General features: G+C 51.1%; 1 protein-coding gene across 6 annotated transcripts in view; it reads right to left on the bottom strand.

The window, feature by feature from the left end:
- Positions 1–13731, bottom strand: part of LOC141088655 (DPY30 domain-containing protein 1-like) — a 43230-nt gene extending 29499 nt beyond the window's left edge. For 2 of the 6 annotated variants that reach the window (XM_073574806.1, XM_073574805.1), the window contains exon 1: positions 13113–13287. The gene's annotated coding sequence lies outside the window, so the exon portion shown is untranslated. Of the gene's footprint in view, positions 1–13102; positions 13288–13592 lie in introns of those variants that run through there. The other 4 variants (XM_073574802.1, XM_073574803.1, XM_073574804.1 and 1 more) reach the window with 4 other exon arrangements.
- Between the last annotated feature and the right edge of the window lie 515 nt (positions 13732–14246).

Raw genomic sequence — 14246 nt, 5'->3', positions numbered from 1 at the left:
GAGCTGTAAGGGGCGCAATAAGAGATAAAAATAAAGCATTTAGAGAATTAAAGCAAGTAGGTAGTGATGAGGCATTAAATAAATACAGAAGATTAAATAAATTCTGTAAAAAGCAAATCAAGACAGCAAAGATTGAGACAGAGAGACTCATTGCCAGAGAAAGTAAAAATAATCCCAAAATATTCTTTAACTACATAAATAGTAAGAAGCTAAAAAATGATAGTGTTGGTCCCCTTAAAAATAGTCTGGGTGAAATGGTGGATGAGGATGAGGAAAAAGCCAATATGCTAAATGACTTTTTTTCAACAGTATTTACACAAGAAAATCCCATGATGGATAACATGATCAGGGATAAAAATTCTCCATTAAATGTCACCTGCTTAACCCAGCAGGAAGTACGGCGGCGTCTACAAATCACTAAAATTGACAAATCCCCGGGCCCGGATGGGATACACCCCCGAGTACTGCAGGAATTAAGCACAGTCATTGATAGACCACTATTTTTAATCTTTAAAGATTCCATAATAACAGGGTCTGTGCCACAGGACTGGCGTATAGCAAATGTGGTGCCAATATTCAAAAAGGGGACAAAAACTGAACTTGGAAATTATAGGCCTGTAAGTTTAACCTCAACTGTGGGTAAAATCCTGGAGGGTTTTCTAAGAGATACTATACTGGAGTATCTGGAGAAGAATAACCTTCTGACCCAATATCAACATGGGTTTACAAGAGACCGTTCCTGTCAGACTAATCTGATAAGCTTTTATGAAGAGGTAAGTTCCGGACTGGACCAAGGGAATGCAGTGGACGTGGTGTACATGGACTTTTCAAAAGCTTTTGATACTGTGCCACACAAAAGGTTGATACATAAAATGAGAACAATGGGGATAGGGGAAAATATGTGTAGGTGGGTTAAGAGCTGGCTCAGGGATAGGAAACAAAGGGTGGTTATTAATGGAGCACACTCGGACTGGGTCACGGTTAGCAGTGGGGTACCACAGGGGTCAGTTTTGGGCCCGCTTCTTTTTAACATATTTATTAATGACCTTGTAGGGGGCATAGAGAGTAGAATTTCAATATTTGCAGATGACACTAAACTCTGCAGGGTAATTAATACAGAGGAGGACAATTTTATATTACAGGAGGATTTATGTAAACTAGAAGCTTGGGCTGATAAATGGCAAATGAGCTTTAATGGGGATAAATGTAAGGTCATGCACTTGGGTAGAACGAACAAGTTGTATAATTATGTGCTTAATTGTAAAACACTGGGCAAAACAGTCACTGAAAAAGACCTGGGTGTATGGGTGGACGACAAACTCACATTTAGTGGCCAGAGTCAAGCAGCTGCTGCAAAGGCAAATAAAATAATGGGATGCATTAAAAGAGGCATAGATGCTCATGAGGAGAACATAATTTTACCTCTATATAAGTCACTAGTGCGACCACACTTAGAATACTGTGTACAGTTCTGGTCTCCGGTGTATAAGAAAGACATAGCTGAACTGGAGCGGGTGCAGAGAAGAGCGACCAAGGTTATTAGGGAACTAGGGGGTCTGCAATACCAAGACAGGTTATTACACTTGGGGTTATTTAGTTTGGAGAATCGAAGGCTTAGGGGTGATCTTATTACAATGTATAAATATATGTGGGGACAATACAAAGACCTTTCTAATGATCTTTTTACTCTTAGACCTGTGACGGGGACAAGGGGGCATCCTCTACGTCTGGAGGAAAGAAGGTTTAAGCATACTCACAGACGCGGATTCTTTACTGTAAGAGCAGTGAGACTATGGAACTCTCTGCCATATGATGTTGTAATGAGTGATTCACTACTAAAATTTAAGAAGGGACTGGATGCCTTTCTTGAAAAGTATAATATTACAGGGTATATACACTAGTTTCCTTAATATTGCGTTGATCCAGGGAGCTAGTCTGATTGCCGTATGTGGAGTCGGGAAGGAATTTTTTTCCCCAATGTGAAGCTTACTGTTGCCACATGGGGTTTTTTTGCCTTCCTCTGGATCAACATGTTAGGGCAAGTTAGGATAGGATATGGGTTGAACTAGATGGACTTAAAGTCTCCCTTCAACCTTAATTACTATGTTACTATGTAAAATTGCAGGGGTGTCAATACTTTTGGCCACAACTGTATGTAGGAGCGCTCTGCCTGACACTATGTGTAGGGGGCACTCTGCCTGACACTACAGTATATGTAGGAGCACTCTGCCTGACACTATGTGTAGGGGGCACTCTGCCTGACACTATGTGTAGGGGGCACTCTGCCTGACACTATGTGTAGGGGGCACTCTGCCTGACACTATGTGTAGGGGGCACTCTGCCTGACACTATGTGTAGGGGGCACTCTGCCTGACACTATGTGTAGGGGGCACTCTGCCTGACACTATGTGTAGGGGGCACTCTGCCTGACACTATGTGTAGGGGGCACTCTGCCTGACACTATGTGTAGGGGGCACTCTGCCTGACACTATGTGTAGGGGCGCTCTGCCTGACACTATGTGTAGGAGCGCTCTGCCTGACACTATGTGTAGGGGGCACTCTGCCTGACACTATGTGTAGGAGCACTCTGCCTGACACTATATGAGGGGGCACTCTGCCTGACACTATGTGTAGGGGGCACTCTGCCTGACACTATGTGTAGGGGGCACTCTGCCTGACACTATGTGTGGGGGGCACTCTGCCTGACACTATGTGTGGGGGGCACTCTGTCTGACACTATGTGTAGGGGGCACTCTGTCTGACACTATGTGTAGGGGGCACTCTGTCTGACACTATGTGTAGGGGGCACTCTGTCTGACACTATGTGTAGGGGGCACTCTGTCTGACACTATGTGTAGGGGGCACTCTGTCTGACACTATGTGTAGGGGGCACTCTGTCTGACACTATGTGTAGGGGGCACTCTGTCTGACACTATGTGTAGGGGGCACTCTGTCTGACACTATGTGTAGGGGGCACTCTGTCTGACACTATGTGTAGGGGGCACTCTGTCTGACACTATGTGTAGGGGGCACTCTGTCTGACACTATGTGTAGGGGGCACTCTGTCTGACACTATGTGTAGGGGGCACTCTGTCTGACACTATGTGTAGGGGGCACTCTGTCTGACACTGTGTAGGGGGCACTCTGTCTGACACTATGTGTAGGGGGCACTCTGTCTGACACTATGTGTAGGGGGCACTCTGTCTGACACTATGTGTAGGGGGCACTCTGTCTGACACTATGTGTAGGGGGCACTCTGTCTGACACTATGTGTAGGGGGCACTCTGTCTGACACTATGTGTAGGGGGCACTCTGTCTGACACTATGTGTAGGGGGCACTCTGTCTGACACTATGTGTAGGGGCGCTCTGCCTGACACTATGTGTAGGAGGCACTCTGCCTGACACTATGTGTAGGGAGCGCTCTGCCTGACACTATGTGTAGGAGCACTCTGCCTGACACTATGTGTAGGGGGCGCTCTGTCTGACACTATGTGTGTAGGCACTATGTGTGGGGGCACTCTGCCTGACTCTATGTGTAGGGGGCGCTCTGTCTGACACTATGTGTAGGAGCACTCTGCCTGACACAATGTGTAGGAGCACTCTGCCTGACACTATGTGTGGGGGCACTCTGCCTGACACTATATGTAGGAGCACTCTGCCTGACACTATGTGTAGGGGGCGCTCTGCCTGACACTATGTGTAGGGGGCGCTCTGCCTGACACTATGTGTAGTGGCGCTCTGCCTGACACTATGTGTAGGAGCACTCTGCCTGACACTATGTGTAGGAGCACTCTGCCTGACACTATGTGTAGGGGGCACTCTGCCTGACACTATGTGTAGGAGCACTCTGCCTGACACTATGTGTAGGAGCACTCTGCCTGACACTATGTGTGGGGGGCACTCTGCCTGACACTATGTGTAGGAGCACTCTGCCTGACACTATGTGTGGGGGGCACTCTGCCTGACACTATGTGTGGGGCACTCTGCCTGACACTATGTGTGGGGCACTCTGCCTGACACTATGTGTAGGGGGCACTCTGCCTGACACTATGTGTAGGAGCACTCTGCCTGACACTATGTGTAGGGGACACTCTGCCTGACACTATGTGTAGGGGACACTCTGCCTGACACTATGTGTAGGGGACACTCTGCCTGACACTATGTGTAGGGGACACTCTGCCTGACACTATGTGTAGGGGACACTCTGCCTGACACTATGTGTAGGGGCGCTCTGCCTGACACTATGTGTAGGGGCGCTCTGCCTGACACTATGTGTAGGAGCACTCTGCCTGACACTATGTGTAGGGGGCGCTCTGCCTGACATTATATGTAGGAGCACTCTGCCTGACACTATGTGTGGGGGGCGCTCTGCCTGACATTATATGTAGGAGCACTCTGCCTGACACTATGTGTGGGGGGTGCTCTGCCTGACACTATGTGTACGAGAACTCTGCCTGACACTATGTGTAGGGGGTGCTCTGCCTGACACTATGTGTAGGGGGTGCTCTGCCTGACACTATGTGTAGGGGGCGCTCTGCCTGACATTATATGTAAGAGCACTCTGCCTGACACTATATGTGGGGGGCGCTCTGCCTGACATTATATGTAGGAGCACTCCGCCTGACACTATGTGTAGGGGAGCACTCTGCCTGACACTATGTGTAGGGGAGCACTCTGCCTGACACTATGTGTAGTGGCGCTCTGCCTGACACAATGTTTAGGGGGTGCTCTGACTGACACTATATGTAGGAGCGCTCTGCCTGACACTATGTGTAGGGGACACTCTGCCTGACACTATGTGTAGGGGGCGCTCTGCCTGACACTATGTGTAGGGGACACTCTGCCTGACACTATGTGTAGGGGACACTCTGCCTGACACTATGTGTAGGGGACACTCTGCCTGACACTATGTGTAGGGGACACTCTGCCTGACACTATGTGTAGGGGACACTCTGCCTGACACTATGTGTAGGAGGTGCTCTGCCTGACACTATATGTAGGAGCACTCTGCCTGACACTATGTGTAGGAGCGCTCTGCCTGACACTGTGTAGGGGCGCTCTGCCTGACACTATGTGTAGGGGCGCTCTGCCTGACACTATAAGTAGGTGCCCTCTGCCTGACACTATGTGCAGGGGTGCTCTGCCTGACACTATATGTAGGGCAGTCCAGTGCCAGAGGCAGCAAAGCAACCCCAAAACATCAGGGAACTTCCGTCATGTTTGACTGTAGGGACCGTGTTCTTTTCTTTGAATGCCTCTTCTTTTCTCTTGTAAACTCTATGTTGATGCCTTTGCCCAAAAAGCTCTACTTTTGTCTCATCTGACCAGAGAACATTCTTCCAAAACGTTTTAGGCTTTTTCAGGTAAGTTTTGGCAAATTCCAGCCTGGCTTTTTTATGTCTCGGGGTAAGAAGTGGGGTCTTCCTGGGTCTCCTTTTCATTCAGACGCCGACAGATAGTACGGGTTGACACTGTTGTACCCTCGGACTGCAGGGCAGCTTGAACTTGTTTGTATGTTAGTCGAGGTTCTTTATCCAACATCCGCACCAATCTTGCGTTGAAATCTCTTGTCAATTTTTCTATTCCGTCCACATCTAGGGAGGTTAGCCACAGTGCCATGGGCTTTAAACTTCTTGATGACCCTGCGCACGGTAGACACAGGAACATTCAGGTCTTTGGAGATGGACTTGTAGCCTTGAGATTGGTCATGCTTCCTCACAATTTGGTTTCTCAAGTCCTCAGACAGTTCGTTGGTCTTCTTTCTTTTCTCCATGCTCAATGTGGTACACACAAGGACACAGGACAGAGGTTGAGTCAACTTTAATCCATGTCAACTGGCTGCAAGTGTGATTTAGTTATTGCCAACACCTGTTAGGTGCCACAGGTAAGTTACAGGCGCTGTTATTTACACAAATTAGAGAAGCATCACATGATTTTTCGAACAGTGCCAATACTTTTGTCCACCCTCTTTTTTATGTTTGGTGTGGAATTATATCCAATTTGGCTTTAGGACAATTCTTTTTGTGTTTTTTCATTTAAGACAAATTAAATGAAGATAATAATACCAAAGAATTTGTGTTTGCAATCATTTTCAGGAAGAAACTAAGTATTATCTGACAGAATTGCAGGGGCGTCAATACTTTTGGCCACAACTGTATAGTGTCAGGCAGAGTGCCCCCTACACAGTGTCAGGCAGAGTGCCCCCTACACATAGTGTCAGGCAGAATGCTCCTACACATAGTGTCAGGCAGAGCGTCCACTACACATAATGTCATGCAGAGCGCCCCTACACAGTGTCAGGCAGAGGGCCACAAACATAGTGCTCCCACCGACTGTAAGGCAGAGAGCCCCCCCACACATAGTGTCAGGCAGATTGCTCCTACATATAGTGTCAGGCAGAGCACCCCCTACACATGGTGTCAGGAAGAGCGCCCCCACACAGAGTGTGAGGCAGAGCGTCGCCTCACATAGTGTCAGGCGGAGTGCTCCTACACATGGTGTCAGGCAGAGCGCCCCTACACATGGTGTCAGGCAGAGCGCCCCTACACATGGTGTCAGGCAGAGCGCCCCTACACATGGTGTCAGGCAGAGCGCCCCTATACATAGTGTCAGGCGGAGTGCTCCTACACAGTGTCAGGCAGAGCGCCTCTACATATAGTGTCAGACAGAGCGCCTCTACACATAGTGTCAGGCAGAGAGCCCCTACACATAGTGTCAGGCAGAGCAACCCTTTCACATAATGTCAGGCAGAGCGCTCCTACACATAGTGTCACGCAGAGTGCTCCTACACATAATGTCAGGCAGAGCGCTCCTACACATAGTGTCAGGCACAGCGCTCCTACACATAGAGCGCCCCTACACATAATGTCAGGCAGAGTTCTCCTACACATAGTGTCAGGCAGAGCGCCCCTAAATATAGTGTCAGGCAGAGTACCCCTACACACAGTGTCAGGCAGAACGCCTCTACACATAGTGTCAGGCAGAGCGCTCCTACACACAGTGTCTGGCAGAGCACCCTTACATATAGTGTCAGGCAGAGCGCCCCTACACATAGTGTCAGGCAGAGCGCTCCTACTTATAGTGTCAGGCAAAAGGTTATACATTAAAAACATGATAAAACATGGTAAGCAACCCACAATGTATATATAAATGTATAATCAATGCAACAAACCCTGCATACTGCCTAATAGTAAATGGTATGGTCCTGGGTTAGCACCCGCTTTCTATATTTTTTGTTGCAGCCTCATTTTCCCCTAGCGGTACCTTGACTGTTTGATGGGGCACAATTGAGTGTTGGTTGTTAATTGGGCCACCTTGCTTTGTGGCCGCTTGTGGCATACATTTACTATTAGGCAGTATGCAGGGTTTGTTGCATTGATTATTGCATGTGATTATTGTGCAACATTTGTCCCTGGTCTCCATGAGCCTAACTATAGGGTATTGGGTATGGTTATTATAGTGGGGTTGAACTACATATGGACTATATATGGATTATCGTGTCAGGTCTGATATGTTGTACATGTCATGTTTGACTTTATATACATTGTGGGTTGCTTACCATGTTTTATCATGTATAACCTTTTGCATCAATAAAATTAAATTCTATTTGGTTCAGTGTCAGCTCATTGCAGTGGTGTCTTTCCCCTTTTTTTTGTTGACTGTGTATCCCACTGTTGCGGCACCTGTACCTTTCAACTGTATATTGGTTTATTTACACAGTTGGTGCGCCCTACCTTTTGAACTATTGTGGTTTTTTAAAAAGCTGATCTGCTTTTGCAACTGAAAAACATATCCTCAAAAAACGCAGGAAAAACGCTGTGTGTGAATGTAACCTTAGATCAGGAATAGAACAGTCATTTATAGGACATTTCATAACTTTCCCAAATTCCTATGAAAAAATATTCAGCACATTCTGCATTGAACTACTGTACCCAATTTATTATATATTTTAGGAGTCAGTCCTTTTTATGCAAACTCCAACTCCGACTCCACCAAAATGAGCACCGACTCCGACTCCACAGCCCTGCTTTTGTCTGGCCCATTTTTGGAGTTTTGTGTGAAATGATCAATGTTTTGCTTTTTGCTTCATTCTCTTTTGTGTTTTTACATTTAAGACAAATTAAATGAAGATAATAATACCAAAGAATTTGTGTTTGCAATCATTTTCAGGAAGAAACTGAGTATTATCTGACAAAATTGCAGGGGTGTCAATACTTTTGGCCACAACTGTATGTAGGAGCGCTCTGCCTGACACTATGTGTAGGGGGCACTCTGCCTGACACTATATGTAGGAGCACTCTGCCTGACACTATGTGTAGGAGCACTCTGCCTGACACTATGTGTGGGGGGCACTCTGCCTGACACTATGTGTGGGGGGCACTCTGCCTGACACTATGTGTAGGAGCACTCTGCCTGACACTATGTGTAGGAGCACTCTGCCTGACACTATGTGTAGGAGCACTCTGCCTGACACTATGTGTAGGGGGCGCTCTGCCTGACACTATGTGTAGGGGGCGCTCTGCCTGACACTATGTGTAGGGGGCGCTCTGTCTGACACTATGTGTAGGGGGCGCTCTGCCTGACACTATGTGTAGGGGGCGCTCTGCCTGACACTATGTGTAGGGGGCGCTCTGCCTGACACTATGTGTAGGGGGCGCTCTGCCTGACACTATGTGTAGGGGGCGCTCTGCCTGACACTATGTGTAGGGGGCACTCTGCCTGACACTATGTGTAGGGGGCACTCTGCCTGACACTATGTGTAGGGGGCACTCTGCCTGACACTATGTGTAGGAGCACTCTGCCTGACACTATGTGTGGGGGGCACTCTGCCTGACACTATGTGTAGGAGCACTCTGCCTGACACTATGTGTAGGAGCACTCTGCCTGACACTATGTGTAGGGGGCACTCTGCCTGACACTATGTGTAGGGGGCACTCTGCCTGACACTATGTGTAGGAGCACTCTGCCTGACACTATGTGTAGGGGGCGCTCTGCCTGACACTATGTGTAGTGGCGCTCTGCCTGACACTATGTGTAGTGGCGCTCTGCCTGACACTATGTGTAGTGGCGCTCTGCCTGACACTATGTGTAGGGGACACTCTGCCTGACACTATATGTAGGAGCACTCTGCCTGACACTATGTGTAGGAGCGCTCTGCCTGACACTATGTGTAGGGGCGCTCTGCCTGACACTATGTGTAGGGGCGCTCTGCCTGACACTATGTGTAGGGGCGCTCTGCCTGACACTATGTGTAGGGGCGCTCTGCCTGACACTATGTGTAGGAGCACTCTGCCTGACACTATGTGTAGGAGCGCTCTGCCTGACACTATGTGTAGGGGGCGCTCTGCCTGACACTATGTGTAGTGGCGCTCTGCCTGACACTATGTGTAGTGGCGCTCTGCCTGACACTATGTGTAGGGGACACTCTGCCTGACACTATATGTAGGAGCACTCTGCCTGACACTATGTGTAGGGGCGCTCTGCCTGACACTATGTGTAGGGGTGCTCTGCCTGACACTATGTGTAGGGGCGCTCTGCCTGACACTATGTGTAGGGGCGCTCTGCCTGACACTATGTGTAGGGGCGCTCTGCCTGACACTATGTGTAGGGGCGCTCTGCCTGACACTATGTGTAGGGGCGCTCTGCCTGACACTATGTGTAGGGGCACTCTGCCTGACACTATGTGTAGGGGCGCTCTGCCTGACACTATGTGTAGGGGCGCTCTGCCTGACACTATGTGTAGGGGCGCTCTGCCTGACACTATGTGTAGGGGCGCTCTGCCTGACACTATGTGTAGGGGCGCTCTGCCTGACACTATGTGTAGGAGCACAGGGGGCGCTCTGTCTGACACTATGTGTGTAGGCACTATGTGTGGGGGCACTCTGCCTGACTCTATGTGTAGGGGGCACTATGCCTGACACTATATGTAGGAGCACTCTGCCTGACACTATGTGTAGGGGGCGCTCCGCCTGACACTATGTGTAGGAGCACTCTGCCTGACACTATGTGTAGGAGCACTCTGCCTGACACTATGTGTAGGAGTACTCTGTCTGACACTATGTGTGTAGGCACTATGTGTGGGGACACTCTGGCACTATGTGTGGGGACACTCTGGCACTATGTGTGGGGACACTCTGGCACTATGTGTGGGGGCACTATGTGTGGGGGCACTATGTGTGGGGGCACTATGTGTGGGGGCACTCTGGCACTATGTGTGGGGACACTCTGGCACTATGTGTGGGGACACTCTGGCACTATGTGTGGGGACACTCTGGCACTATGTGTGGGGACACTATGTGTGGGGGCACTCTGGCACTATGTGTGGGGACACTCTGGCACTATGTGTGGGGGCACTATGTGTGGGGGCACTATGTGTGTGGGGGCACTCTTGCACTATGTGTGGGGACACTATGTGTGGGGGCACTATGTATGGGGGCACTATGTATGGGGGCACTCTGGCACTATGTGTGGGGGCAGTATGTGTGGGGGCACTCTGGCACTATGTGTGGGGGCACTATGTGTGGGGGCACTCTGGCACTATGTGTGGGGGCACTATGTGTGGGGGCACTCTGGCACTATGTGTGGGGGCACTCTGGCACTATGTGTGGGGGCACTCTGGCACTATGTGTGGGGGCACTCTGGCACTATGTGTGGGGGCACTATGTGTGGGGGCACTATGTGTGGGGGCACTCTGGCACTATGTGTGGGGGCACTCTGGCACTATGTGTGGGGGCACTATGTATGGGGGCACTCTGGCACTATGTGTGGGGACACTCTGGCACTATGTGTGGGGGCACTATGTGTGGGGACACTCTGGCACTATGTGTGGGGGCACTATGTGTGGGGGCACTATGTATGGGGGCACTCTGGCACTATGTGTGGGGGCACTCTGTATGGGGGCACTCTGGCACTATGTGTGGGGGCACTCTGGCACTATGTGTGGGGGCACTATGTGTGGGGGCACTATGTATAGGGGCACTCTGGCACTATGTATGGGGGCACTATGTGTGGGGGCACTATGTTTGGGGGCACTATGTTTGGGGGCACTCTGGCACTATGTGTGGGGACAGTCTGGCACTATGTGTGGGGGCACTATGTGTGGGGGCACTCTGGCACTATGTGTGGGGACACTCTGGCACTATGTGTGGGGGCACTATGTATGGGGGCACTCTGGCACTATGTGTGGGGACACTCTGGCACTATTTGTGGGGGCACTATGTGTGGGGGCACTCTGGCACTATGTGTGGGGGCACTATGTATGGGGGCACTCTGGCACTATGTGTGGGGACACTCTGGCACTATTTGTGGGGGCACTATGTGTGGGGGCACTCTGGCACTATGTGTGGGGACACTCTGACACTATGTGTGGGGGCACTCTGACACTATGTGTGGGGGCACTATGTGTGGGGGCACTCTGGCACTATTTGTGGGGGCACTATGTGTGTGGGGGCACTCTGGCACTATGTGTGGGGGCACTATGTGTGGGGGCACTCTGGCACTATGTGTGGGGGCACTATGTATGAGGGCACTCTGGCACTATGTGTGGGGGCACTATGTATGGGGGCACTCTGGCACTGTGTGTGGGGACACTCTGGCACTATTTGTGGGGGCACTATGTATGGGGGCACTATGTGTGGGGGCACTATGTGTGGGGGCACTATGTATGGGGGCACTATGTGTGGGGACACTCTGGCACTATGTGTGGGGGCACTATGTATGGGGGCACTCTGGCACTCTGTATGGGGGCACTCTGTATGGGGGCACTCTGTATGGGGGCACTCTGTATGGGGGCCCTATGTGTGGGGGCCCTATGTGTGGGGGCCCTATGTGTGGGGGCACTCTGGCACTATGTGTGGGGGCACTCTGGCACTATGTGTGGGGGCACTCTGTATGGGGGCACTCTGGCACTATGTGTGGGGGCACTCTGGCACTATGTGTGGGGGCACTATGTGTGGGGGGGCACTCTGTATGGGGACACTCTGGCACTATGTGTGGGGGCACTCTGTATGGGGGCACTCTGTATGGGGGCACTCTGGCACTATGTGTGGGGGCACTATGTATGGGGGCACTCTGTATGGGGGCACTCTGTATGGGGGCCCTATGTGTGGGGACACTCTGGCACTATGTGTGGGGGCACTCTGTATGGGGGCACTCTGTATGGGGGCACTCTGGCACTATGTGTGGGGGCACTATGTATGGGGGCACTCTGGCACTATGTGTGGGGGCACTCTGGCACTATGTGTGGGGGCACTATGTGTGTGGGGGCACTCTGGCACTATGTGTGGGGGCACTGTGTGTGTGGGGGCACTATGTGTGGGGGGGGCACTCTGGCACTATGTGTGGGGGGGCACTCTGGCACTATGTGTGGGGGGGGCACTCTGGCACTATGTGTGGGGGGGGGCACTCTGGCACTATGTGTGGGGGCACTATGTATAGGGGCACTCTGGCACTATGTGTGGGGGCACTATGTATGGGGGCACTATGTATGGGGGCACTCTGTATGGGGACACTCTGTATGGGGACACTCTGGCACTATGTGTGGGGGCACTATGTGTGGGGGCACTATGTATGGGGGCACTATGTATGGGAGCACTCTGGCACTATGTGTGGGGGCACTCTGTATGGGGGCACTCTGTATGGGGGCACTCTGTATGGGGACACTCTGGCACTATGTGTGGGGGCACTCTGTATGGGGGCACTCTGGCACTATGTGTGGGGGCACTATGTGTGTGGGGGCACTCTGGCACTATGTGTGGGGGCACTATGTGTGTGGGGGCACTCTGGCACTATGTGTGGGGGCACTATGTGTGTGGGGGCACTCTGGCACTATGTGTGGGGGCACTATGTGTGTGGGGGCACTCTGGCACTATGTGTGGGGGCACTATGTGTGTGGGGGCACTCTGGCACTATGTGTGGGGGCACTATGTGTGTGGGGGCACTCTGGCACTATGTGTGGGGGCACTATGTGTGTGGGGGCACTCTGGCACTATGTGTGGGGGCACATTTGCTGGCACTGAGTGTAGTGAGGTGACTTCTGCCACTTCCTGCGGCTCCTATGAAGCAGCTCCATGACGGGCATTAGTCTTATCAGTAGTCACTTACCGGCGCTTACCTCGTTGTTATTATCCTCATAAGCAGCTGAATGCGTCTCTTGTCTCCTAGCAACCGTGGAGGAATGTGTCTACGTCTCATCAATGCTTTGCGCGGCCTCATGAGCGGCGGCAGGGGAAACCATTTTGTGAGGGATGCCTCGTTCATCAAGTATCAGAAAACAAACCATACTCCGCCATATTGTTGGAGTCAAATCGACAAGCTGAGGTGTGTGTGTGTTTGTGTGCGTGTCTCACTGAGGACTGGACGCTTCTGCCCTCTCGTGGACATATGTAATATTGCAAGACAGTGAAATAATGCTTGTAAAATAGTGGTAATAATAGTAAACCAAGAACCCATGCCACATTGGCATGAATAAAATTTGATGCAGCTCCACAATCTTATAAGCTTCAAGCCACACGGATGTTTCTAAATAAGCTAAACAGTAACTAATAATTTTGTGGGATTATAGGGAAATACCAGCGTGCCTAGGTGGGCATACCTGGACCCTCCTAGATTCTGGCGAGTTTGTGTTTGGCGTATGCAGGCATGAATCTGACACCCAGACTCTCGTCAGATGCTACCACGATCGAGTCTTGCAGGGAAATGACTACTCCCATCCGCTGGCTCTCAGAATCCTACGAATTTGGGCTGAGACTGAAATACATGTGACAGCTGGGGGCCAAGATGGAGGACATTTTTACTGGGTAGGGTCCAGGATAAGCGATTATTACAGAATGGTGGTCATTATTATAGGACGCTAGATGTGTGCCCGATGCTATCGCATCGGGAGGGCAGTAACATCACGATGGGGGCAGCTTTGTGGCGCTGGGGGTGGCGGCCCACCCTCTTCTGTGCAGTCACAACCGGCAGGAAAGTCGGTGTTTTGCGGCCTGTGCTGGAGAAGGTGGCCGCACCCAATCTCCAGCACAGGCCTCAAGCCGCGGTCTTTCCTGCCCGCTGTGACTGCACGGAGGTGTGTGGGCAGGCAGCGGCGGAATCCGGCATGTGTAGTCAGGCGGTGGGTCCTGGTGGGGGTTCGGCGGCGGCATCCCTCTCAATACTCCCTCCTCATTGCACCCTCTCATTACACCCCTCTCGTTATACCCCCTTGTTACACCCCTTTCACAGCCTCATGATCGCAGCAGCGGCCTGG

Source organism: Dendrobates tinctorius, unplaced genomic scaffold (assembly GCF_039654945.1).
Source record: "Dendrobates tinctorius isolate UK_male_01 unplaced genomic scaffold, ASM3965494v1 ptg000040l, whole genome shotgun sequence".
In the NCBI taxonomy this organism is placed as follows: domain Eukaryota; kingdom Metazoa; phylum Chordata; class Amphibia; order Anura; family Dendrobatidae; genus Dendrobates; species Dendrobates tinctorius.
Note: the sequence above shows the minus strand (reverse complement) of the source record. Positions and strands in the feature narration are given on the sequence as shown.